Below are 26,191 nucleotides of genomic sequence, written 5' to 3' on the forward strand. Positions count from 1 at the left end.
GGACCCTGAGATCATGACCTGAGCTGAAGGCAGACGCTTAACCCACTGAGCCCCCCAGATGCCCCTCTTCTGCTCATATTTCATTGGTCAAGCAGGTGTTGTATGCTCACCTAACTTAAAGGGATCGGGGACCATCGAGTCCTACCATGTGACCAAGAGAAGAACTGGAATTATCTGGGGGGCAGCACTGAAGTCCAATTCCCGTGCCTGAGCCGTGCGAGCGTGGACCACTTGCCCTGGCTTTGAGGGCCTCCTAACTTGGTTTCAAAGAATGGCCTGTTGCCAAGCTCAGTGAGAAACTGCTGAGCGAAAAGAGGAAAGTAGGATTCCGAAAAAGTTTAATTCTCTGAATAAGTCAAAAAGGTCCTCGTGGGTTAGGACCAGGTCACAAGCCCTTATGTTTAGAGTTAGGATGGTGAAGGCGGGAGGAAGTGTTCAAGTAAATAGGGCCTGGATGTAGTGGGCCGTGCCCATAAGGTGGAAGTAGTGGATCAGGACACTGGTGGTTATCTGGGCCCCAGGACCCTTTCCCTGGCTGTTCCTGTAGGAAACAGAAGGGCTTTCAGCCCAAGCCACATGTCAAACAAGATGGCGTCCTTCGTGAACCATAGACTTACGGCGCTGTTTTGAGATAGAATGCACTGGGTGTGAGCAGATGTGACCCAGGCCCTTTGGGATGCTCTTAGAAGGCCTGAACAAATTCCTTATAAAACCAGGAAGCGTGTTCCTCGTTGGAGACTCATTCAGCCTGCAACTCGGTCCCAGGCCCTGGAGTGGGGAGATAGAGACAGAGCCTGGCTGTGGTGGATCTAAAATGGGATAAAACCGGAAACCTGTGGGAAGGACACAGGCCTTGTCACCCCTCGACAGGGGGCACAGAGGTCTTAGAAAAATAGAACTAAAAATAGGGCTGCTGGCCACGGCCCTCCCCAGTGACGCGCTCTCTCCAAACCTGGTTTCCACTCTATTTCTGAACCGGTTATCACCACGGTGTGTAGGGAGCCAGGGCAAGTGAGGTGGACAGAGGTGGGGGTGGGGGCCACAGGCCTTGATTCAAAGGGATGCAGAATTAGTAAGCCACCGTCTGGGAACTGGGAGGTTAGGGGCATTCCAGAGATGGGAAGAGCCCTGAGCCGCCAGCTTGGTCCAGAGTCTTCTCCCCAGCGGGGGCTTGCTGGAGCGTGCACATGTGTGCGTATGGGGGTGTGTGTGTGTATGCACATGTGTGTATGGGGTGGGCGTAGGTGTGCACGCATGTGCCCCCCAGGGGAGGGCTGCCATGGAAGGTTGTGCAGAGGACCTGGCTGTGGTTTTCTGATTGCTGCCTGAAGCGGTTCGTGTGTGTTCCTCCCTCCTCCATCAGGGTCCCCAGGGCACCCAGGAGGCATTGGCTCCCTAGCACTTTCCACACCCCCAGTCTGTACTGTTCTTCTCTCACTCCGAAGGCAGCAAAGTGATCTTGCCCTTCTAGAAGCTTCCACAGGCTGAACAGGACCAGGTAATGGAAGACTGGAAGGAGCCTGAACCCACAGGTGGGCCTGAAGGGCACAGGCGGTGGCTGAACTCAGGGCCAGGGCAGCCAGACTGAGGCCAGCCGCCCCTCCTCCCAGGGCAGTGCTCCCCACACTGTCCCTTCCACACCTTTGCTTTCTCAGCTGCAAAATGGGCATGCTACTTTCAGCTGAGCAGGAAGTGCTTGCAAATGTGCCCGCCCTGGGAATTTGTTTCCGTAAAGGAGGCCCCAGCGGTGGCACTGTGGCTCGGCTTTCTTCGCCTTCTTTCCCCACTGCCCACTTACCTTGGGGCCGCCTCGAGCACCTGCCTGCTTGCCCCGGGGCTGGGACTGTGCCCGTGGTGGCCGGGAGGGTGGGGATCCGGACTGCTGTGGACCTCACCAGGGCCCCCCAGTTCCCAGCAAGAGACTCAGGCTCTGAGAAGGGGTGGCAGGAAGGTGGTTCACCCCGCTCTTACCCCGGGCTTCGAGGTCTCCGGAAGACACAGGTACTAAATATAAAACCACGACGACTGTCTCACTCTTGCTACGTTTCCACCCTGACGGCTTACTGTACATCACCGCAGAAATTTCCTGAAGCCCTTCTCCCAGGCCCCTGGAGCCAGGCCAGGGACACTTGCTGTGAGAGACTGAACATCCCCCCCACCGCCCCCAGGAAGGCCTGTCTCAGAGCTTGCTTGGGAAGAGGGAGGGGAACTAAGGGTTTCTAGAAAAACACCACCCTCACACGAGGAAACTCCTGGTAACTGATTTGGGGGAACAGCGTGGCCCCAGACTGCAGTGAAACCCCATCCTTCCCCTTCTTATCTCTGGGTTAAGGGTAGAAAGGGGGATGTGGCAGATGCCCTGGTAGGTTCAGCTCAGCCCTCAAAGAGATGATGGACAGTAGGCCTGAGGGATTTCTGTTGGCACCTGTCACCTTCCTGACAAGCAAGAGGAGGTCCCGATGGGTAGGTCTCCGTAAGCTCCAGTGACTTGGAACTTCCCTGTGCAGTTCTTCCAAGTGGGGCCATTATTGGCCTTTTGGGCGGGAGAGCTCTTTATTTGGGACTCCCCAGCACCTGCAGGTCATAACCCCTCGGCCAGCATGCCCCCCTCCCCGCACTTCCAGACACCCTCTCGGGCCCGGACAGGGGGTTTCTGGTTAGCAGCCCCTGCAAGGAATTCTTTACTTCGGCAGAATCTCGAGAGGATTTCAGGCAGAGTTAAGGGACTTGAGGGGGTGATGTCAGACTGAAAAACGTCTTGTCACCTTGGACAAGGTGTTGGCCTGATTTTTTTAAACGATGAAGTTACATTTTTCGTTCTGTTATGAGCACTGGGCACCACAAGTTCACTGGAGAATGTTTTGTACGGGTTTACTTTTCTTTCCTTCTTCTGTCTTCACGAGCACGGTCATGTCCGGGCTGCTTCCCGGGTGTGTGACCCACGCAGGGCAGGCCCCTCGAGTCCAGGGCCAAACCTTTGGAGTTTAATGCTGTGCGGTCACCGTCTTAAAAATTTTTTTTCTAAGATTTATTTATTTGATAGAGAGAGAGCACAAGCAGGGTGGGGGGGCAGAGGGAGAGGGAGAAGCAGACTCCCCGCTGAGCAGGGAGCCTGACGTGGGACTCAATCCCAGGACCTGAGATCATGACCTGAGCTGAAGGCAGATGTTTAACCCACTGAGCCACCCAGGGGCCCCTTGAAATTCGTAATAATTCTGTCTTTGAGTGTGTGTTTTGTAAATCAAGTCCAGCGGCACAATGGAGCAAGAGGGCCCTGGGCTCGGGCCCCACCTGGCCCCCCTCTCCCCACCCCCAAGCAGCTGCTGACGCCTCACTAGGGGCCTGGCTGAGGGCTCCGGGAGGCCCTGCTGTTGGTGTCCCAGGTGGGGTGCACCGGTCTGCCCCACCCCCGGCTGGTGGAGCCACAGAATAAGCCCCCACCCCCTCCCGGTCACGTCACTCCCAATCCAGGTTGCCAGCAGGGGAAAGCCCTGCCTCGGGCCAGGGTCACGGGGTGAGGCCCCTGGATCCCCTGAGGGTCTGCATTTGCCAGAAGACACCAAATGGCAAAGAAGCAACGCTATCAGGGCGAGCGAGAGACTGCAGGAGAAAGATTTCTGTTTGATTGCCCCTCGTGGACCTTTCTCCTCCTGGTTTCCTACTTTTTTGAACCAGAAGTGACGCATTTTCTCGTCGCCCAGAACTCGTTCTCACCCCTGGTGTCTGGTTAGTTTCCCCTGCGTCTCTGGGCTGAACAAAGGCAAGCGACCACAGGGGATCACGGCCACCCTAGGAGAGTCCCTCCTATCCTTCTGAAGGCCGGGTGGCCAGCGCCCCAGCCCAAGCTGCCTACCTGGCCACACCTGTGGGCCCGGCACTTTCTCCAGAGGCCCGCGAGCCAGCGGCCAGAGAGGGGCAGGGACGGGGCTTAGCTGCATTTTGGGGCCAGGCAGTCCTGACTCTTCCATAGTCCGTGAGCTGCTTCTTCGCAAGTACTTGCTATGGACCCGCTCTGGGCTGTGGCGGGCGCTGGGCAGGACGCCGCAGGGAGCCCAGACTGGACCAGAAAGCAAGGTTCTCGGGAATGAGGCCCGGCTCGCGGGCAGGCTCCATTAAGGGATTGTTCGTGAGCAGGTGGCTAGTGCCACATCAAGATGACACGGACTTTGTCCTTGGCCTGGGGGACCATGGAGAAAGGCTGAGCCCAGGGTGACCTCAGGTAAGGTGCATCTATAGTCGGGGGACAGGCGAGCCCCCCCCCCCCCCCACTGCTGCATCCTGTGGCTCGTGCATAGTCTCTGGGGCTTCGTATTTAGACAGGGTAGGGTCAGGGAAACATCACGTCTTCTGCTTCGTGTAAGACATTCTTGGGGGGCCACTGGATGTCAGGTGCACCATTTCCAAACCTCCCAGGGCCCCAGGGATGCCCATCTCCTTTCACATTTCCAGCGTCATCGATCACTTCCTGTTTATTGCTGTAAAATGCATCCCAGCCCTTCCGACACATTGGAGACCCCGTGAGGTCACACACACGTCCAGGACAGCCCGGAAGCTGAGGGGGCAGAGAGGCCTTTGTCCCTAGGAGGATACCCGGAAGAGAGGAGTGATGGCTGGAGCAGCGGCACAGAAGCATCCCGTACGGGACACATTTGTACCAAGAAGTGCCTCTTCGTTCATGTGCAATTCAGACTCACCCGGGTCCTGTGCTCTCTCCAGCAGCCCTGCTCTGGAGGGCGGCTGTCACAGCCTTTGTGAAAGGTGTGGCCCTAGGTCTGGGAGCGCTGGGGGCCGAGAGGTGCCCGATGAAGGGGCCAGCCTTCCGGGGCCCTGCTGCCCAGTGCTGTCACCAACTTGCTGCACCATGTGGGGACGTCCTTAGGTCAATACAGCGGGGACATACGGTGCCTTCTCGTCTTCCACCTCCCCTTGGCTCTCCCCCAGGATGGGACCAGACAACGGGTCCTGGCAGAACCCATAAGGCCCAGCGACTTGAGGGGCCCACTTAGGATCCCTGCCCCGTTCGTGCAGATGCGCTCAGCTGCACAGAACAGAAAACCGCAGCTCTGCCGTCTTGAACAAAGAAAACATGTTATTCCATCTTCGTGAGTCAGTCCCAGCAGATTTACTCCAGCACCAGGTAACTCAGTGGTGCTCGGAGTCACTCAGGGGCCCATGTCCTTTGTGTCAGCTCCTCTTGGGGTCGCAAGATGGCCGCTGCGGGTCCAGGTGTCTGTCCCGTGGAGCAAGTGGAGGGGACAGCCCTTCCTCATGTCTCACCGTCTTTCTCCGAAGACCCCCCCCCGCCCCCCCCCAGCAGACATCCCTGTGTCTCGCCAACCAGAATGTGTCACATGCTTGTGCCCAAGTCAGCCTCAAGACCGTTAGCCCTGAACAGTAGCTGGGCACACACATTTTGCTGAGTTCCCTCGGGGAAGATAGAGGTGCGCAAACAGTATCAGATCCGTCCCTCCGTCCCCCTCCTCATCCTAGAAGGGGTTTGAGGCCGCATTGATTCTTTTTTTCCTCCATTCTTTTTGATTTTTTAACATAAACTCAGATGTGACTGAGAGAGAAGTTAATGATAACCGTGACCAGGGGAACGATTTAACTCCTTCCACGTGTACTTGGGTCTTTGATCAGCTGCCTGACTTTGTTGTACGTGATTGTAATCCGATTGTACTCGCTTTTTCTTTTTGATTTTATCATTTTAATGCCCACTTACATTGTCTTCTTCGTGAGTTGACATAGGTTATCTGCTTGTGATTTTCGGTTGAGTATAATATTATATAACAATAATAGCACTGAACTTTTATTTATTTTTGAATATTTTATTTACTTATTTTTTTGAGAGAGAGAGCGAGTGTGTGTGGGGTGCCAGAGGGACACGGAGAGACAGAGAGGATCTTAAGCAGGCTCCACGTTCAACGTGGAGCCCAACGTAGGGCTCGATCCCATGACCCTGAGATCATGACCTGAGCCAAAGTCAAGAGTCAGACGCTTAACCGACTGAGCCACCCAGGCGCCCCAGCATCAAACTTTTACCAAGTATTTATGTGCCAGGCACAGTTCTGAGTGTTGTATACGGATTACTTTTCCTAAATCTCATAGCCACCCATTTTCAGAGGAGGCCAACGAGTATCCAGAAACGTGATGCCGTCTGATTCCCGAGCCGGGGTTTGAACCTCTGCAGTAGTCACGCCCTCGGCCTCCTGCTCAGGCCTAGCTGTTGCTGTCTGCAGCCGTGAGCATTGCCACAAAGGCTACCTTTCTCTTCTCCCTGTGGTTACTTCCTTGGGAAGTGTTCCCCTCGGTGATATTGTCCTCAGCGCCCAGGAAGAAGGAGCAGCCGCCTCATCACGTCCCCGTCCTCTCTGGAAAGACTGGACCAATGACGGGGCCGTCCGCAAAGTCTCCGTTTCCTCTATCACCACTGGCTTTTCTTTGTATCCGCTGCTGTCTGATTGTCCCTTCCAGTTTGAATGTGTAATTCTTCAGTTTTCAAGTGGGACTCTCCATGCTTCCTTGTGAGGATGGCCTCTGATTACTCCTGTGTAAACTCCTGCGCTCCCCGTCAAGGGCCTGTCTGCCCACGGTAGTGATGGCGTGAGTTGCTTGCATTTTTATATAGCAAGCTCTCAGTTGCTGTTTACAAATATTTTTCTGTTCTGTGGTTTGCTCTTAAAATCCTACTTGATTGGTGGCAGTGTTTCATTCTGACTTAGTCTAATAGATTTTTGTTGCCCCTTGTGAAATTGGGTCTTAACGATGCTGGCCTGAAAGTAGGGACAAGCTGGTGTTTGAGGGAGATGGTTTTGACTAATGGTTCTTAGGCAGCCACCCTTTGGGATGGGTTCTTAGAGGACTGGACTGGGCCTCGCCCTCAGAAGGGGTTTTCTGAAAAACCCCTTTTTGAATTCCCAGGAAGCACTGGGCTCAGAGCAGGTGCCTGGCTGTTAACTAGCTGGCTGCCGGCCATATCCCGCCACCCCCGTCTCCTGGCCATCTGTACACCCTGGCAGCGGAGTAGCGAGCGACACACCCAGGCCCAGAAAGCCAGACAGAGTGGCGGCTGGAAACTTCTTGGAATCCTTGTAATTAGTAAGGGAAAAGGCCTGTTAGCTCATGTGGTGTCCTCCTCCTCCCACAGGCCCCAACCAGCTTTAGAAGATGACATATAATTTGCTGGGTCACCTGGAGCCTCATCTGAGCTTTCTGGGTCTCCTCTGTGAAACCCAAGAGCTAGACCAGATCAGTGGTTTTTAACCCCCTTCGGGTCTTGTGTCATTTTGGAAGGTGGTTGAGAGTGGTGTACCCTCCCCACTAGAGAAATGCATACTTCACAAACCATTCTGCGGGCTTCTGGAGGACATCCGTGGCTGAAAGCTCATCTCAACTCCAGCTACAGTCTGTAGGCTTAGAACCCAAAGACTTGTTGATCTCTGAGCTCCCTTTCAGCAAGTTCTAGAAAGTTTCCAGGCAAGGAACCTAGGGACGGAAGTCCGGGAAAGGGAGCTACTGGTATTTTCTTGGAGGAAACACCTGTCCAGCCTTCAAAGGGTTTCTCTATCAGGTATTTCTTACTTGTTTGCTCTTTATTATTTTTCAGGGTTTGAGTTCAACTTTGTGATAGCCGCGTTCTATCTCTTCACTGACTCTTCAAAAATTTTGTACCACCTCTGACTGAAACTATTGAAATCTTTCAGGTTTGTGGGGCAGGGGGTGGCTTGTGAATGCTTTCTGACCTTCGAAGCACAGGAACGGGGAAAGGGAACATCTACCCAAATGCCCCTAGCAACTCCCAGCCACTATCAGCCTTAGCCCTCAACCACTTGGAACAAGAGAGAACAGGCCGGTAGGGTGACGTTTTGTGAGTAAATGGGTGCTTGGGAGTTGGGAGAGAGGGCGGGAAATCTCTTCTGGTTGAACAGAGTGCTTTCCCAGCACCTCTGGGCTTGGTTAAGAGGCTTTGCTTCAATTCCAGGGACTTTTCAAATTCCTGAAATGACCTGTTTGAGAGGGAGCTGCAAGGAGCGGCTCCAAGATCTGTTCTCAGGGTCATACCGTGAAACCATAGTTTCACGGTAGCTGGAGGGGAGATGCCCGCAGCCTCCAGCGTTGAGGCCAGCAGCCTCCTGGAATGGGGTGGAGGCAGTCACAGAGACAGGTCTGTCTGGTCGGAGGCTGGAAGGGAGTGTGCACATAGGCGCGGAGGCACTTCTGATATTTGGATTTCACTCAGGACGTTGAGGACAGGGGAGGCAGGAGGGAGAGAATCAGAGTCGTGAACCCCAATTTTACCTTTCTGAAATCTCTACCCTCCCTCTCACTGCCAGGATGTTTTTGTAAAACGTGAGGCGAGAGATCAAGGAATTAGCTCCTAAATCTAAGGCATTTTGGGATGGTTCTGCTGTGTGGAGAGTGACCCTGCGTGCAGGAAATCTATGATCTGCCTTTACTGTAGTGACTGGCGCTGTTCTGTTTCTCTGAACATGCAACACCTTGGACCAAGCAGGAGCCATGCTGTGATTCTTTTTAAAGGCACTGCAAACAATCTTGCTAGTAGCTGTCCTTTCCAATTCTAAGTTTTACGAGGCCTTTGTTTCACAGCGCAGAAGGAGCCTACCACTTTCAGAAAGTGTATTCCAGCTCCAGGTTTCAAATGAAGTTGAAACTGTGCATGGAAGTCACAGTCTGTCCCCTGTGGCCTGCGGAGGCCAAGGCCCTCACTCCGGCCTGGGCACTGCGCTACTGACCGTCCATCCCGAATGTTTAAGTAGCGCACGGTCGCTGACAAAAAAGGCTGGCGGTAATGTTGCCAGAAGGTTGCACTGCTTTGTTTCAAGCCAGTGTAAGCTCTTCCCGGGTCCTGTTCAACTCCAGGACATTTGTCACAGTCTTTCTGTTTGTTTCTCCAGAGTGACACAATGTTGCATTCCCCAGAAAACCAACCAGGAAGACTAATTTCATTCAAATTTCATAACGACCGAGGGGAAAAAAAACTAGCTGGATTTTTTTTCTTCCAGCTTCACACATCTAAGGAAATGCGCACCACTTGGACCAGTTCTGCTGGCTGTTGGGGTGTGGCTACCCTAGATGATACAATAATCTTTCAGAGAGTTAACGTATGCGGAGTTAATAATTTGTCGTATCTTCAGGCTCGCTGAGCAGATTTTTCTGAGGTGCTTGTGCTGTTAATGTTTATTCTACTCATTCATTTCGCGGCTCCTTTTATTTACTCGGGAAAGAATGTTGACTTCAGCGTAAGCTTGGGTTCTCCGAAGATGGGGGTGGGGGGAGGTTCAGGACAGGCAGTGAGTGAGCCTTACCCCCCCACCACCAGGTCTACAGCCCGACGCCTTTGCAGGGCAGCATGATCCCAAAAGACAGGGATCGGGGTTGTGCGTGTGCGTCTTGGGCCTCAAGGGGCTCGCAGGGGGACCCGCACTTGTTGCTCCTGGGCTCAGAGGCACGGAGGGGACCGTTTGGGAATTCGGCCTCAGGCTGAACTCGGCCCACGTGGCTTGAAATACGGGGGCTGCTAGACCACCGGGCGGTGGAACGCGGGCAGAAATCCGTGTGCCAGGCCACCCGCCGGCAACTACAAATGTCGTGCGCCCTCCACAAACGAGCGCGAAGCTATTCGGCCCATTTCACCAGCGCGCGAACCAAGGCGGCGCCACGGCCTCCCGGACCCCGGAGGGGGCGGTGGCCGGGCCCGTCACGTGACTGCGCGCCCGCCCCACAGTCTGTCACGTGACCGCGCGGGCGCGCGCCCCCGCCGCCGAGCATGCCGGGAGGTGGCGCCGCGCGGGCCGGGCTTCCGCGCGTGGGCGGCGGGGCCGGGAGCGGGGCGGCGGCCGCGCCGGGGAGAAAGGCCCTGGGAGCGCTGGCTGGCCCCAGATCCCCCGACTCCGGGTCCCCTGACCCACGGCCCCTTGGAGGGCGGGAGGTCTGTCGCTCTGGGGCGGGGGCACCGGTGCGCGGCGCAGGCCGGGCCGGGAGCTCTGCGCTCGCAGCCTGTCCTCGAGCGCTGCGTGCACCTGCCCCCCGCCGCCCTGCCAGAACGTCCCCCCCTCGTCCCCGTGGCCACTCTCTGTCGCTCAGACGTGCACGCTCAGCCCTCGGCCCGTTGTCACACCTCAGTGTTGAAGCTGCTGAAACACAGGGTATGTTTGGCCGTGATATTTTACTGTCGTGGAAATAAACCACCTCCCGCAGGGACACATCAGCTCAGGTTTTTCTTCCACGGGGTCCGCGGACATGATCCACCGGAGGGGAAAGTGTGTGATTAGAAAGGAGGAAGTTCATTCCACTCCTTGAGACGCGGGGGGGGGGGGGGGGGTAAGGGACAGTCACAGAAAAATGCCGCCCCCTGAAATGCGCTCCCGGTTGGCTGCTGTGACCCAGCCTCCCTGAGACCCCCTCGTCCAGTCTCTCCGGGGGCAGGGTCCGACTCAGGGGTCTTCACCGCCGCCTGTCCAGTGCCCAGTGCCGCGCCTGGGTTTCTCGGAGCCAGCCGATGGACCTCAGTGTGTCCTCAGAGTGAGTGTAGCCCACACCGCTCACCTGTAGGCACTGCGCCAGCTCTCCCGCTTGTTTGACAGACGGATCCAGTGAGGCCCTGAGAAGAGCAAGGGCAGCCAGCAGAAGGTGGTCCTGGGGGTGCCTCACCATGGTGAAGTTGGGGGGCCATCACCTGGAACTTTCTGTCCAGAAGTAGTTTCCGGGCTTAACAAATACCTGATGCCCTGTTCTTGTCTCTTTCTGCTCCCAGGTATTTTCTCTGGTCTTAGGGAAGCATTTCCAGCCTTTTCTGATCCTCACTGTGTGTGCGGGGAGTGTTAGAGGAGGAGTGGGCAGGAAGATCTCTGATGAAGGAGCAGCTGGTGAGCGGAAATGGCTATTGGGCACTGACTGTTGAGCAGAATTAGGGAGTGTTTCGGTGCTGGTGCTGTGAGGTCAGGTAGCAGGGTTGAGTGGGTCGTGACATTGAACTTGTCATCCCAACCAGGTGAGTGAGTGAGGGCCCCTATGGGGTGCTTATTTCAGGCCAAGCCAGCAGTGGGCTTTGGCAAGGCTCCCTATCCCTCCTAATCCTTGCCACGTGGACAGTATACTGAACAAGTCTCCCCACATCTCTGGAGCTTAAGACCTGAGGTCCTTGGAGAAAATGGGGAACGTCAGCTTTTTGAAGCAGAGCTGTTAGCAAGGTGGAAGAGCCTGTAGAGCCTTGTAGGAATCCTCCTGTTGGGTTGGTCCTTTCTGTTCTACAGAAGTGGTACTTCTTCCAGAAGCAGGAGTTGGGGCTGATCTCGCAGGGAGCCTCGCCTGCGGCTCACAGACCCTGCGTGGCTGGCTTCGGCTCCGAGTGCCAAGAGCATGTGAGGTTCTGGGAGGTGTGTTCACGTGAAGAATCCGCTGGGGCTTCTCGAGAAGTCTTGTCCCCATCTACGTCCACAGACCTGCTTTCCGACTGCCTGTCGCTGTGTGTTCTCGAAGGGGCTGTGTGCAACCGTGTCATGCCCTGTGTAATCTGAAAAACCCAGAGCCAATGGGAAAGTTGCAAGTGTGGGTACACCTGGATCCAGAGAAAGACACAGGCCTGTACGAGATAGTGAATTTCTTCGGACGCCCCTCAGCTTCTCCTTTTGTATTCTGTTCCTGTCTAGCTTGACTTCTGTCTGGGCTCCCTCTCGCCCTGTGCGGAGGAGGTCGTGTTCAGAGTCAGGCAGGGTAGCCTATGGAAGGAGAGGCAGGCTCTGTAGTCTGAGGCTGTTTCAGTCTTGGCCTGGACAATTACTAATACCATTTTGGGCAGGATACTCGTCTTCTGTGAAAATCCTTCCTGCCGTGGGTTTATGTGGGCAGTGAGTGGTGAGTAGTACTGATCGTTTTGTTTTTAAATTAACGAGGCTGTGCTGTCCTGGGTGCTGTGGGGAGTTTCCCGGTGAGGGCTTCTCTCAGAGAGCCGACAGATAAGAAAGGCAAACGGTAGGGGCGCCTGGGTGGCACAGCAGTTAAGCATCTGCCTTCGGCTCAGGGCGTGATCCCGGCATTCTGGAATCGAGCCCCACATCAGGCTCCTCTGCTATGAGCCTGCTTCTTCCTCTCCCACTCCCCCTGCTTGCGTTCCCTCTCTCGCTGGCTGTCTCTGTCTCTGTCAAATAAATAAATAAAATCTTAAAAAAAAAAAAAAGGAAAGGCTGTCGACTGTTCGATACATGCCAGGCATCATGTTAAGTGCTTTCAACATTCTGGCTTCTTCAGTCTCACAATGTCCCAGTGAGGGAAGCCTTGTTCATGTAGCTCTTCTGCCGGTGAGGAGACAGAGGCACATACATAGCAGTTGAGTAGCTTCTCAAGTGTGAGAGAAAATTCTAGAATGTGAACACAGGCCAGCTGGTGCCAGAGTCTGGGCCCTGAAGTGCTGTGCCCTACCCTGCCTCCCAGGGCAGGCTGTTAGATTCGGGAATGGGCGTCGTCTGCAGCCTGCGGGGGGCCTGGCAGTGCCGAGACCCTCAGGTCCTGCCTCGGCCTCCTCCTCACTCTGTCACAGTGCAGCTCTGACCAGGACGCTGCCCGACAGTGGCCCACTGCCTGAGGACCTGCCTTTTGGCCGACACCTTCCCGCCCTCCTGGTCTGATGGGTCTTTACTATTAACGTGTTAGAAAGCCAGGGCTGGGGGCGCCTGGGTGGCTCAGTCGGTGATGCATCTGTCTTCGGCTCAGGTCATGATCCCGGGGTCCTGGGACTGAGTCCCGCATTGGGCTCCCTGCTCAGCGGAGAGTCTGCTTCTCCCTCTGCTCCTCCCCCCTGCTCATTCTCTCTCTCTCGCTTGCTCTCGCTCTCAATCTCAATCTCAAATAAAATCTTTTTTTTTTTTTTTAAAGAAAGCCAAGGCTGTTCCTTATGAGAGATGGTGGGAGGCAGAGGAGGCCGGAGGGCTGTGCAGGGGTCCCAGAGCCCGAGGAGACAGTGAGGCAGTGCTCCTTGCCCTTCCGCTCTTCCCTGGGCCCTCCCCAGCAGCTGCTGCAGCTTCCAGATGACTCCAGATTGATGCTGGCTTCCCAGGTCTTCCCTGAGCTGCCAAACGCAGACTTCTTCATTTGAAGCAAGTGAGGGCCACAAGTTGGACAGGGCAGCGGCCTGAGCCTCGAGCCGGGGAGCAGAGCTGGCACCGCCCAGGGCTCCCGCCGCGGGCCATCAGCAGATGAGTGAGAACTGAGTCAGCAGGATGGAGCAGAAGCCAGGTCCAGAGCCGAGCGGTGGGAGCTTGCCTCATCGGGGATGCTGCTTTCCAGAACCTCCTACAAACTGCTTTTCCTCTTCCTGCTCTGACCTCAGTCAGCAGCTCCTTCGCGTGGGGCTGGGCCTCCCAGAGGAAGAGTCCTGCTTTTCCGTTCTCCAGCTGCTGATGAACTGGTAATGACCCATTCACCCATGAGTGAGCAATGCCTGTCCCCTGGGCCTCTGTCTTTTCCAGGTGAGGTTTAGCTGGGCCCTACTCTGAGTCTAGGAGAGGCGGAAGGAAATGAAAAGGTCCGCACCTTCCTGGCCGGTGGTCCTGCCAGGGCGAGCCTCCTCTCAGGGGCATCCAAGTGCATTTAGGAGAGGCTTTCATCCCCTGTGCCCTGTGCCCTCAGGTCAGCTGTGTTCACTCCAGAAAGGAGCTGGAACTGCTTTAGGGGCCTTAAGGAGCCCGTGACCTTTCTCGGCTTTTGCACCAACAGAGATTTCCCAGACATCTGCCGCATGCCAGGCACCGTGCTGGGTGCTGTGCAAAAAGAGCTTCCACCAAGGTGATCCCTCTGGCTCCTTGACAGTGACACCCGTGACATTTAGGGGACAGAAAACATGATTTCAACCGGTCAGGCAGACAAACCTGAAGTCGCTTTTAGCCCACAGAGCTGGCCTGCCCCGGGGAGCGTCACACACACACACGCTGTCTAGAGAGCGTCGTATATGAAGCCCCTGCCTCCGGGTCTGCTGGCTGTGCCCCAGCTGTCCCGAGGGGGTGTTCGTGCCTCTCTGAGACCCCTTACCAGCCAGGGGTGGAGGCATATCTGTTCTGCTGGTGGTTCTTGCTCGCTCTGACAGAGAGTCCGAGAACCCTCCCCTGGTGTGATCTCTGGAGAGATGCTCAGCTTTCGTGGGCGTGGGGAAGGCACTTTTGGGGGGTAATGCATAGCAGGGGCTGGCCACATCAGCAAATTCTACCTTTCCTTTGGAACTTGGTTTTGGTGGTTACTGTCCCCCTTGATCACTCAGTGTGGGGAGGGAAGGCTGGAGAGCCCGTCACCCCTCTGTCCTAGCCCCTCAGAGCTGTGTGAGGTCACCAGTGCCCTGGCATGGGGCATGGCTGGTCCTGGGCATGTTCATGGCAGCCTTGGTTTGCTGAGTTGGGGACTCAGGTGCAGAGGGACCCCCCTGCCTGACTTTAGGCAGGGGGGTGGCAAGAGGAGGAAACCGTTCCCCTCACTGACCAGCTCTCCTTTGCAGCGCTCGCTTGCCCGAAAGGGGGACATTCTCTTTCTCACGTTTTCTGCACTGTGTACTTGGGATAGTTTCAGATTTGCTTGCTTGGGGCGGGGGGGGGGGGGGAGACACTTCACATTTGTTGACTGTTCGCCAAAGACTAAATGCATCACGCCTTGCGTCGATCTCCGTCATCTGTCAGACCAGGAAACAGATCCCAAAAGGTTAAGCAAGTTGTGACAGACACACAGCCTGAATTCAGTGGATTTGTTCCTGGACCTACCAGCTTTCAGTTGCGTTTGCCCGTGTTTTCTGGTTCGATGAGCCATATTTTGTTGCTCTCCGACAATAACACCTCTGAATGCGAGCGAGCCACTTTGTTTAGTGTATGGTTTTTTCCCAGAAGGCCTGGGTGAATGAACATCGGGATATGTCCTCTCTTTAATTAGGGACATTGTCCCCGTCCTTCCTGTAGGACACTGGCACCACCGAGTGTGACCCATGGCTGGGATATTTTCCTGGGAGTGGGCACAGGTGGCGTCCAGCCCCCCTGAAGCCGGTGGGGGGCTGCCTGCAGTACTCAGGCCTCCCCGGGAGGCCCAGACCACATTGCCTCCGCGGTGTCTCAGCTCTGAGATTCTGTGACCTTAGTCAGTTAACAAATACTTAGAAACTCCTCAGAGCCCTCACCGGATGTTAACCTTTCGTGTTGTTGATTTTTCTCATTGCTGTTGCCGGCACTGAATTCTCTGGAGGGAGTCCATCATCTTTAATGGTCACTTTGTCACCGAAGAGACTCTGAGAAACGGTAGCAGCGCACGCTCCCAACGAGAAAATGGTGTGCTCAGGCAAGAGAAGAGACAGTCTGGGCCCAGGCCTGCCTTCTCTGAGCCTTCACCTTGTCCCAGGTGGGGGCTGGCGTTTGGGGTAGTGACACACGGTCCCGGGTGGCCCAGGGTCTCCCATCATAACTGATTCTAGCTACCAGCGCGCACTTGCCCCGAGCAGATCTAGTTCGCGTTTAATCCCCTGAGCAGAACTAGGAGGGTGATATTATTATACTCCTTTCCTAGATACGGAAACTGGGGCTCTGAGAGATTAAATAATTGGCCCCAAATCACACTAACGGGTCGAGCCAGGATTTTAACCAAGTGTATCGGATTCCAGACACTCCCAGATGGGGACGTTCGTGGGCGGGTATTGGGCTCAGCACATGCTCTGGGTGAGGAGCGGAACGAGTGGGGGAAGGGCAACAGTACGGGTGGGAATGAGTATCAGGGGCTGGGAAGGAGGCCAGGGAGAGGCCAGCCTCCCCCTGGTCTGCCTCCTTCTGTCCTCCTCTTCCTGGTCTGGGCCCCCTTGCATTTCCTCCCCCCTCCCCTCTTCCTTGCTTTGTCCTTATCCTCCCCGAGGTGCCTGTGGGTCTCACCCCGTGTTGTGGGCCCTGCCCAGGCTTCTCCACTCCCCTCCCATGCTTCTCCCCAGGCCCCTCCCCCCCTGTCCCCTGTCTTCCTTCCTGCCATCTGTCTGCCAGTTTACTGCACAGCGGGCTCCTCGGAAGGGCAGGGCGAGGCTGGGGCAGAGGCAGGTTCTCCAAGGGAAGTGAGGGGTCTGCAGCTGTCTGGGGGTCGACTGCTGCAGGTGAGGAGGGGCTGGGGGGAGGGGGGGAGATGCCAGGACTGCTGCCCATGAGCTCGAGGCTGACCCTCCCTTCCCCTGCAGTCTTTCGTCCCTAAATACTGCCACACCGGCATCAGCCTGACTTTGCCTGATAGGAGATTTTTAAAATCAAATTATGGACCTCTGGCCTCTTTTGTTATTGATGTTGGCCTAGCACTTCAATCAAGATAGTTTTGATTCTTGGTTCCTACTATTCATAACATTTACTATCCCTCCTGGCTTTTTTGAGAGCGTAGGAAGAATTGAGACTTGAATTCAGAAACTGGTCCAGCACCTTTTTAACTCTGGACCTTGACCAAGCCAGTGGGTTTCAGCTGGGGCGATTTTGCTCCCCTCCCCCAGGATATTCGACCATATCTGGAGACCTTTTTTTCCATCACAGCTGTAAGGGGAGTGCTGCTGGCATTTTGTCAGGCGAGGTGAGGGATGCGGCTATGCTAACCTTTTCCAGTGTGCAGAGGAGCAAAGAATTCCTCCATCGCAAAATGTCAGCCTGGCAGAGGCCGAGAAATCCTGAGTTTCTTCGACTGCAAAGTGAACATAATGAGACGTAATGAGACGTGCCTTGGAGGCTTGAACGAGGTGAGGTGTGTGCACATCCTTGGTAGCACTGTGAAGGGCTGTGTGTGTGTCCAGCTGGTGCCCTTATCAGTTATGAGTAAAGGCACTCGGCCCCAAGCAGGACTGTGGCTGCTCATTCATACATCAGAGAAGTCATCGATAGAGAGGTTGACCAGGATTAGACTCAGGAAGGAACCTTCTAGGGTCTTCAGAGAAGCATTCCACAAGGTTCCTAACGAAAGGTCCATGATCAGCAGCCTCCAGAGTATAGCTCAGATGCCTTAGAAGTTGTTCAGCCCCACTCTGATGCAGATTTATGTCTGTTTTTTCATGCAACTCAAGGAGATTTAAACACATTCTCTGTGGCATTCTTTCTGGTTTTATAGCTTGCCCCAGGAGAAGAAATGAGGTTGGTTTGTTGAGACTTTTCCTTACTGAACCCATTTAGACTGTTAGTGATTTCTGCTCTGTCTGTAAATGTTCACAAATCACTTGTTCTGTAATCCAGCCAGGCAGAAGCTTCCAGAGTCCAATTTGGCAAAAACGGGAGACAAGTATTTACCCGTCTTCAGTCTTCTGATCCTTCTTCTCCCGTCCTCCGTGCTGCCTTAAAGGCTGCTAGCAGTGGTGCTGTGAACACACAGTTGTGGTCTTCCAGGGCCGCCCTCAAAGACAAAGCAAGCCATGTGTGCCGTGGGAACCCACTGGGGCAAGGCCCACTGGATCCTGTGAATTCTCTTTGAAGCACCAGTGTGGGGCTCCCCGGGGAAATGTGTTATCCAGAACAGGGGAATGAGCTAGAAACCAACGCCCTGATGTGTAAGTTTGGTCTGACCTGTGATGTCGGCCCACGAGGTTAGCTCAGAAAGGTAGGACCGGCTGCAGGAACCTTCACAGCAGTGTTAAAACCATAGATCGTGACCCCCCAAAGGGGGTCGGGATTCGTGGTCACAGCCAGTGAGTTTTAATGCCGTGAGTAGACTAGACCTCTAGCACAAAATAGCACAAAACGGTGCTAAGTCCTGGTTTTTGAGACTTCCGTTACCAGTTGTGTGTGTGCGTGTGTGCGTGCGTGCGTGTGCGTGCGTGTGTGCCCGCGTGTGCCCGTGTGTGTTGGGGGGTGCGTAACGGGCATGTTGTCAGTATGATTGCGTACAGTGGCTCCCGGTTAAAGGCTGGGTGAGAGCAGGCAGTGGTCTCTAGACCCACATAGGAAGTGGTGCTCAAGTCTAGAAATTGAATTCTGCCCCGTGCCTCTCGGCGTGTGTCATCTCTGCGCCCCTGGTGTGCTCAGCATCGCTGGGCAGCTGCTCAGGTGAGGCCAGCCAGGGAGGGGTGGGGCAGGGGGAAGTTTGGTGGACGGGCCCCAGGGCCCGAGCGCTAGCTCAGTGGGTCCCACCACCGCCCAGCACCCATCAGTCCCCTTCTGAGCAAGCAGGACTCCCTGCTGTCTGCCCCCAGGAGGTCCCCAGAAGCGTCTGATATGGGGTGCTGCTGTGACAGGCTCCAAGGTCCCCACACAGAAGCAGCACCCAAGCCAGGACCAGATGCTGCACGCTGCTTTGCTCCCTTAGCAGCCAGGCGCTGTGACAGTTGGGCCCCCGAGCAGCTCGCCTGGGATCTCGCCCCCCCCCCCACGCCCCCACCCCGACCCTCCCCTCCCCCAGCCGAGGACAAGGCCATAGCCCCAGACTCAAGAGTCAGCTTTTGGGATTTTGTCTGCTGGTTGTTGGTGCTCGTTGGGAAAACAGGGAAAGGAGAAATGAAAGACAGTGTTCATGTTGGTAAGAATACACAAAGCAGGGTTGGTTCGTGGAGACTGTTTCCCTCCCTCCTTCCTTCCCTCCTCCCTCCCTCCCTCCTCCCTTCCCTCCTCCCTCCCTCATTCCTTCCCTCCTTCCTCCCTCCCTCCTTCCTCCCTCCCTCCTTCCTTCCCTCCCTCCTCCCTCCCTCCTTCCTTCCCTCCTTCCTCCCTCCCTCCTCCCTCCCTCCTTCCTTCCCTCCTTCCTTCCTTCCTCTCTTCCTCCCTCTCTCCTTCTTTCCTCCCCTCTCTCCCTCCCTCCATCCCCCCCTCCGTCCTTCCTTTCTCTCTCCTTCCTTCCTCCCTCCCTCCCTCCCTCCCTCCCTCCCTCCCTCCTCCCTCCTTCCTGTTAAAGAAGTTAGCATATTCCACAGACCTGAAGATTTACGTGTATACTCTGGGCATTGATAACTCTACTCCCAAGGATAAGTCTCTGGAAGGACAGGCGTCTCCGGCTCCCTCTCCTGACAGTAAGCCAGGTGGCAGTCCGATGAGGCTTTGCCCGGAGCGCCGGGCTCTCTGGAGGAGGACGTAGGCTTTGGAGGCCGAGCTCAGCCTCAGCTGCTCCGCACAGGGTTGGGGAGGCTCGCCACTGGTTTATGTTAAGGATTCCAGGCTGGGGAGCCGGAATGCTTTCTGTCGTGGCTTACCCCTTTAAAAGTGATTTCCACTTTCTTATTTATTTAAAGAGGTTTTGGGACTTGTGTTTATGAGATCTCTTCCCGCCATTTCATGTGACTTGGGACATAGCCCTGGGATGATGTTCTTTTTACCCAGATGGAAAATTGGTCTGGGCCAGGGCCTACGGAAAACTTGGAGAACTTTGGAAGCCTGGCAAGCAGGATTCCACCCCCCCCCAAAAAAAACCCCAAAACCAACAAAATAAAACAACAAAGCAAACAGAAAAACCCCAAAAGAGCTCATTCTGAGGGGCAGCCCAGTGTCATAGAAAGTGTGTAAACTTTGGGGTCAGGTGATTCATGGGGAGATTCTAGCTCCACTGCTCGGCGACGTGTTGCTGAATTTCTTTTCTTTTTTTTTTAAGATTTCATTTATTTATTTGACAGAGAGAGAGAGAGAGACAGCCAGCGAGAGAGGGAACACAGGCAGGGGGAGTGGGAGAGGAAGAAGCCAGCTCCCAGCGGAGGATCCCGATGTGGGGCTCGATCCCAGCACTCTGGGATCACGCCCTGAGCTGAAGGCAGACGCTTAACGACTGAGCCACCCAGGCACCCCTGGATTTCTTCTTAAAAACCTGATGATCACAGGGTTGTGAAGGCTCAGTGAGAAATAAAGATAGAGCACCTTGCACACAGTAGGCCCTGGATAAATGCTAATCCCCTCGCAGGCCTTTTATCCCTGTGTCCCCAGGACTGGTATTGTTCATCACTGGCCCTCGGTTAGTCACCCGTTTGGGCTTCGACAGGTACCTGGAGCCCAGAACACAGCGCACGGGATGCCGGGTGGGCCCTGGGAGTGCTTCCGCCGACTCCGGCCTTCAGGGTGAGGGCCCCGGAAAGCTAGTGCAGCTTCCCCTGCTCTTCCATGCTTGGTTTTTGGGGTTCTTGAAACTTGAACTCATCCAGTACAATGGGGAGAGAGGGCGGCAGCGTATACCGGGTGCTTGGCATGACGGCGTTATGATGTGTTGGGTCATTCTCGAGAACAGAGTTTTCTGGAAGACACTGGTCTTCGGCCAAGCAGGTGTCTGCTCATGTTCCTCCATTAAAATTATTGGCTCTGCTCTGAATCGGGCCAAAGGCACTAGGCAAGAAGCTGCTTTGCAGGTGGTGGAGGGGGGTCTGCTATTCTAAGTCCTCCCCTTCCTGCCTTCGTTTCAAGGCCCAGGCTGAGGCGTTCGTGAACATTCGGGGGGTTTCCTGGGGCTGCTTTTAGAATGCCGCACACGCCGAGCCCTCCCCGGACCTGCTCAGCCACAGCCCGGCCTGGCCACTGTCATCAGAGGCTTTATGGCCTGAGGCTGGGAAGAGAGTAGAAGAAATCGACCTTACAAAAGTGTCTACGGTTACTTTGGGGGGAAAAAAGTGCATCCTTAACCCCAAAGAGAATGCTAGTTTTTTAAAAATTGTAAAATATGCGTAAGCTAAAATTTACTATTTTAAACCACATTTCCGTGGTGCTGAGTACGTTCACATCGTTGTGTAACCCTGGCCACCATCCACCTCTAGGACTTGGTCGTCTTCCCCCCGAAACCCTGTCCCCGTGAAGCTGCTCCCCTGCCCCTCCCCCGCCGAGAACCACCATTCCTTCCTGTCTCTGTGACTGACTTGACATGCCTCCTACGGGGGGATCGTACGGTATCTATTTTTACGATGGGTTATACTCCTTTGAGCGCAAAGTCCTCAAGGTTCCTCCGTGTTACAGCAGGTGTCGCGCCTCCTTCCTCGGCAAGGCTGAGTAATATTCCGTGGGGTGGTTCACCCATCCCTCCCTCCACAGACACTCGGGCTGTTCCTGCCTTTCAGCACCTGTAAGAAGCCAGTCTTGGCGGCTGGTCCCCTGTGTGACTAAGTGAGGGATGTGCGGATATGTTGGAGTGCCTATCGGTCAAAGTTTACGTAAATAGGGCAGAAGAGGCCTATTTCCTATCTGGAGAAGCTCTCCCTGCCACCTGGCTTGCGAAATGCTCTTGACGAAAGGATAAACAGGAGGCGCTTGGAGGCCAGACCCCGAGCCGGACAGACACATGGCGATCCCCTGCCCTGGGTCCCAACGCGGATGGAGCTTCCCTGAGCCAACGGGTGGCCCTGAGCCGAAGGACAGCCCTTCCCACACCCAGGAGGGGACCTGCTCACTGCAGGGCATCGGTAGCGGGAGGGCAGCCCCAGGGGTGGCAGCCCGGGCCAGCTCCTCCTCTGGCATTTCCAGGTTGGGCGACTCTGGCTAAGTACTTAGCCCCTCTCCATCTCAGCCTTTGCGTTGAAGAGGAGTTTCGTGCGTGCAAGTTAAAGGCAACACATCGAAAGCTGTCGGCCCGGTTGGTACGTGTTCAAAAAATCTGGTGTTTCCTTCCTCCTCCCTTCTTTACCCCGAGCATGTTGCCGGGAAAGACCGTGTTTGGTTGACCTCCATGCCCCCCGGGGCCTAAATGGAACCAGGCACACAGTAGGGCTGCCAGTTAAACGCTTAGAAACATTATGCTCAACACTCTGTGTCAACCAAAGGCTATTTCTACAGGACTTTGCTAAACTGTTTTGAGTAAGCACAGCTCCGTGGACTGGGACCCTCCGAAGGGGACCACTCTGAGGAAATTATTTATCCGGATGGGTAGACTCTGGCTTGTTTGGAAAACAGAAACCTCATATTGGCCCCATTACTTTTTTGGTCATTGTCTCTTTGGCTGTGTCTTTTAAAAGATTATTGGTTGGAACTTTAAAAATAGGCCAGTTGTCAGATGTCTTGGCAAGAAAACCTATCCCGATGGCTTTAGGAATCTTCATAGAGCTAAACCTCTCTGCTCGGAGAGGGCTGTTTTTGACCGAGTCGCAGAACCATTTCCCGAGGAGGTCGGATCGCAAACTCGGGGGGTCGAGAGCATGTCCGTGAAGTCGGGGGGACTTGGGTGTGGGGGGGATTGGATGATGGCATGCGGGAGCAAAGCGCATTCAAACCATTCCCTCTGGACCCCATCCCCAAGCCCACCCAAGAGCATGTGTCTGTGGTTGGACCTACTCCATGGGTGGTCTGTGGCTCAGGCAGAGAGGAGGACAGGGATGAGGCTTGTGGGTGGGTTGGGTTTCTGAATGTCAGGTGGAAAGGCACAGGAGACGTTCTGGCATAAAAGCTCAGGGTGGAGTCCCTTTCCTCTCTTCCCCTCGTGGCTTATTACCATCTAATGTCAAATATAGCAAAATGAGGGGGGGGACACTTCTCTTTGTCTCACAGGGGACCCTGAACAGATGGGACTGGGCTGGCGGATGCTGGGGTCTCCGGGAGTAGCTCTGTACAGCACTGCATCTCTCACAGATAGGGGGCTGTTCTTGCCTGCCCCCCCCCCCCCGCCAAGGGCTGCAGGGATCTGTTATAGTGACGTCACTGGCCCGGCCTGCCATTGCAGAGGGACTCCAGTTCACTGCTTAGCACTGTCAGAAGGGTTAAAACTCTCAGAAGCACTGAGCCCATGTTTTTCCTTCCTGGCCTTGGACTTGGGCCAGACTTGGTTTCCACTTTAGGTCTGTTTATCCTAAGGAAAGCTTGTTGCAGGCTTTCTGCTGTTTCTTGCTACGAGGGGGTAAAGGTTGTTGCAGAAACTCACCTGCTGGTCCTGGCAGATGCCTGGTTCGTGGGACCAGCTCTCCCCTCTCCCCAGATGCCTGTGGGAGTTGGTGAGTGCCCCAAGTTAGTGCCAGGACCGTGTCTTTTGACCTCAGTCTGCATTGCCTTGAGCAGAGGGCCACACACGAGGGGCCTTGAAGCTGAGGAGCGATTGTCGTGCCATCCAGGCCCCACCAGCGTCTCTGCACCAGGCCAGGCCCCTGGGTGCATGGATCTGCTGGGGCCGCAGCTTCAGGGAACGCTGAGCTCGCTCGTGTGCCAGTGGGTTCCATGCACAAAGCTGTTCCGGGCACACCAGGCAGTTTGCTCCCCAGGCTGGTGCCCGAGCTGGAGAACAGAAACCGGGCAGCTGGGAGTGACGGGCTGGCGGTGGAGGAGACCCAGGCCCTCCTGGCCCCTCTTTTCAGCCCACTTTGGGCAGGGAGTGAGATGTCTGTTTTCATCCAAGGATGGAGCCGTACGCTTGTGGCTCCGAACGAGCTCTCTTTGCAGATAGCTCATGGTTCTGTGGCCCGTGGCCGAAATATGTGGCAGCATTCTGCCCTCGTTTCTGCCTTCTCTTCTTGACCAGGGTGGTCCCCTTGCTCCGCGCTGAGCTTGCTTCAGCCCAAGTGTAAATGACGCTATGGAGAGAGTCCTTTTTTAGGTCATTCCTTTTTGCATCCAAGCCCTCCTGCTCCCCGCGGGTTCGGACTCCAGCACCCCAGCCCGAGGCTGGCTGCTCCAGGGGGCCTTCATCGAGTCACAGCAGACAGGTGTCACCATGCACCCCAGGACAAGCCTCGGGAGGGCTGGACACACACCCAGGCCCTTTGGGATGGCCTCCTCCAACACTGTGCATAGCTACCTATTACGTTTCAAAAAGGAATGCTAGTTAGAGAGGAGGTGCACGCCCTGGAGATAGCCTTTTAGTGCTGGGGAGGTTTGGAGAGTTCCCCGGCCCATAGGTTTAATGAGCTTTAATGTTGGTATAGGTCTGTGCTGGGGCAGAGGGCACGTCACACTGCAGGCTGGAGGAGGTCTGGCCCCTCAGAGGGCAAGGAGGGGCAGTGCGGGAGCTTTGTGTTTCCCCATCAAGCTGAAGGAAGCTTGGATGGGCTGAGCCTTTAGCATCTGTCCCCAGTTCCGCCCGGAATCCAGAGTGGCTCCCCAGCTCTGGCCTAGGAGATGCTCTAAGGGGGTCCGAGTCCAGTAACTGTATCTCTGTGAACCTGAAGGGATTTTCCCCTTCTGTTGATAACTAACCGTGACCCCCTTTCCAGTCAATACCAGAGGTGCCCAGAGATGAGATTAGGCCCAGTAGGCGGCTGGAGACTTGGAGACCTCCTTCAGCCGGCAGAGCCCTGCTGTTGCTCCCAGGGCAGATGCTTCTGAGAGCTGGCCCCTGGCCGCCCACCTCCGCTGCCTCCCTGACCCAGCAGACAAACCGGTCGGGACGCCTGCTGGGCTGGCTTTCCCTCGGGTTCTCCGGAAGTTCTCTGCTGTATGGTGCGCGTGGGCCTCCCGGAGCTCGCCAGCCGGGCTGTTCCTCACTCCGTAGCAGCAGCTTGCTCCTCTGGGGCTGGCGTCCTCATGCTTTCCACTCTTCACCGGCTGCCCACGCCGTCCTCAGCCCCCCCATCACCCCATGTGCCTCTGCCCCCGGGGAGAACCTCGTCCCCCGTGCTGCCCCCCATGCTCCTCGCGCTCCGAAGCCAGCCCCTCACTCCCCCAGATCTAGAGCCTCAGAACCAGAAGGGGATTTTTTGTTTGTTTGCTTCTACAGTGTGTTTGGACTTCTCATTGGTTCATTGTACAGACACTGAGCTGAATACTTCGTACATGCTAAACATTCCAGCCGGGCGAGCCCCAGGACCTGCCGTGTGTGGCGGAGCTGAAGGTGTCGCTGGTCAGGGAGCTGTGCAATCAGATTGTGGGGCCCGGGAGGGGCAGGGGCAGGGCGGTGTGGCTCAGCCAGGGAGGGGTGACTTCAGCCCCAGGCGAGCTGGGAGTCTCCCCAGCAGCTATCCCAGAACGTGTCCCAGGAGCTGGGACAGTCCAGCCAGGTGTTCGGTGTCGCATTGGACTCCTGTGGCTGGACAGGGAGGGAAACAAGGTTCCAATTGGAAAGACCCCACAGCCCAAGGCCAAGACGATGTGGTGGGACCGGGAAATGGTGAGTGGGACGTAGGGGAGTGGCGGGGAGGGGGTGAGGAGCTGGGGCCTGTGGACCCATCGAGCATCCTGAATGTGGAGCACAGCATGAGCTGGATTTTGGAAGGCTGAACTCTTGGGAAACAAAAACACCCTGTGGGCGACAAGGGGACACGTCAAGTTTTGAAAGTGGCATCAACAAATCTAGGCATGGAGAGGTAATCCCTGAGGATGGGGACTTGGGGGTGCCTCTCTCACGATGCTGTTCCCGTTGAAGGACTGAGGCTGAGTCCCGTCTTTCAGCACAAATCAGCACCCACCTCTGCATGTGGGGGGTGGAGGGCCAGAGGCGGGGTCCCCTGACGGGCAGCACAGTGGCCCCGATGCCTCTGGACTCTGATCCCACAGCTGTGCCTCCACGCAAGCCTTTAGACCCTCTCTGCCTGGGTCTTCTTATCTCTGGGTCTGTGCTCCACGAAGAGCATAAGAAATGCCCTCTGACGATGTCCTTTTAAGAGCATGAGGCTCTTAAAACACCCTCACGCATTCACTTGTCTCCCTGGGGAGGAGAGCTTCCAGCTTCCTCTGTGGTGGAAAGGACTTTCTGTCCAAAGTGGCTCGTAGAGATCCCCGTTCTGGGACAGGAATGATTTCGGGTTTGTATGGATTGAATCAGCGGGCACTCCTCTCAGGTGAAAAGAAAACAAGACAAAACAAAACCAAAAAAAACCCCAAAACACCAAACCAGCTCCCTTTTGTCATCCCCTCCCTGCTCGCCAGCTGGTGGGCTGCTTCGTGACTCCAAAGGCAGGCAGTGCATGCAGACTTTGGAGAGAGGACAGAGGATCGCCAGGCTGCTCTTGCCCCTGGCTGGGGCTCACCCCCTCCCGGGAGCCCCGTGCCAGGCAGGCCAGCTGCAGAGCGCCTAGCAGCAGACGAGCAGGACTTTCTCTCGCCATGAATTCTTTTTTGGGGGGAGGGGATGTTGTCCTTCTTCCACGTTCCCTTCCTGGGAAACACCGAATGCTGGTTCTACTTCATTCTCCTTGGTTCTGTTCCTAAGAGCCCCGACGTCAGTACTTTGTGCTAAGGGTGAGGGCTGGCTGGCTACCTTTCTCCTGGTTCATTTCTTCTTTGTGTTGGAAGTTTCCCGGAGACCCAGAAAGCCAGATGGTTTGTTGGTATGGGGCATGCCCCAGGGTATTCGCAGGATACCCGCGCCTTCTTTGGCTGGAATCGAACAT

At 55.6% G+C, this 26,191-nt stretch overlaps 1 protein-coding gene across 2 annotated transcripts in view; it reads left to right on the plus strand.

Annotated features, from left to right (window-relative positions):
* ITPKB (inositol-trisphosphate 3-kinase B) overlaps window positions 1-26,191 on the plus strand; it is an 87,729-nt gene that overhangs the window by 21,466 nt on the left and 40,072 nt on the right. The gene's annotated exons all lie outside the window — the stretch shown is intronic.

This window comes from Ursus arctos, unplaced genomic scaffold (assembly GCF_023065955.2).
Source record: "Ursus arctos isolate Adak ecotype North America unplaced genomic scaffold, UrsArc2.0 scaffold_2, whole genome shotgun sequence".
NCBI lineage: Eukaryota > Metazoa > Chordata > Mammalia > Carnivora > Ursidae > Ursus > Ursus arctos.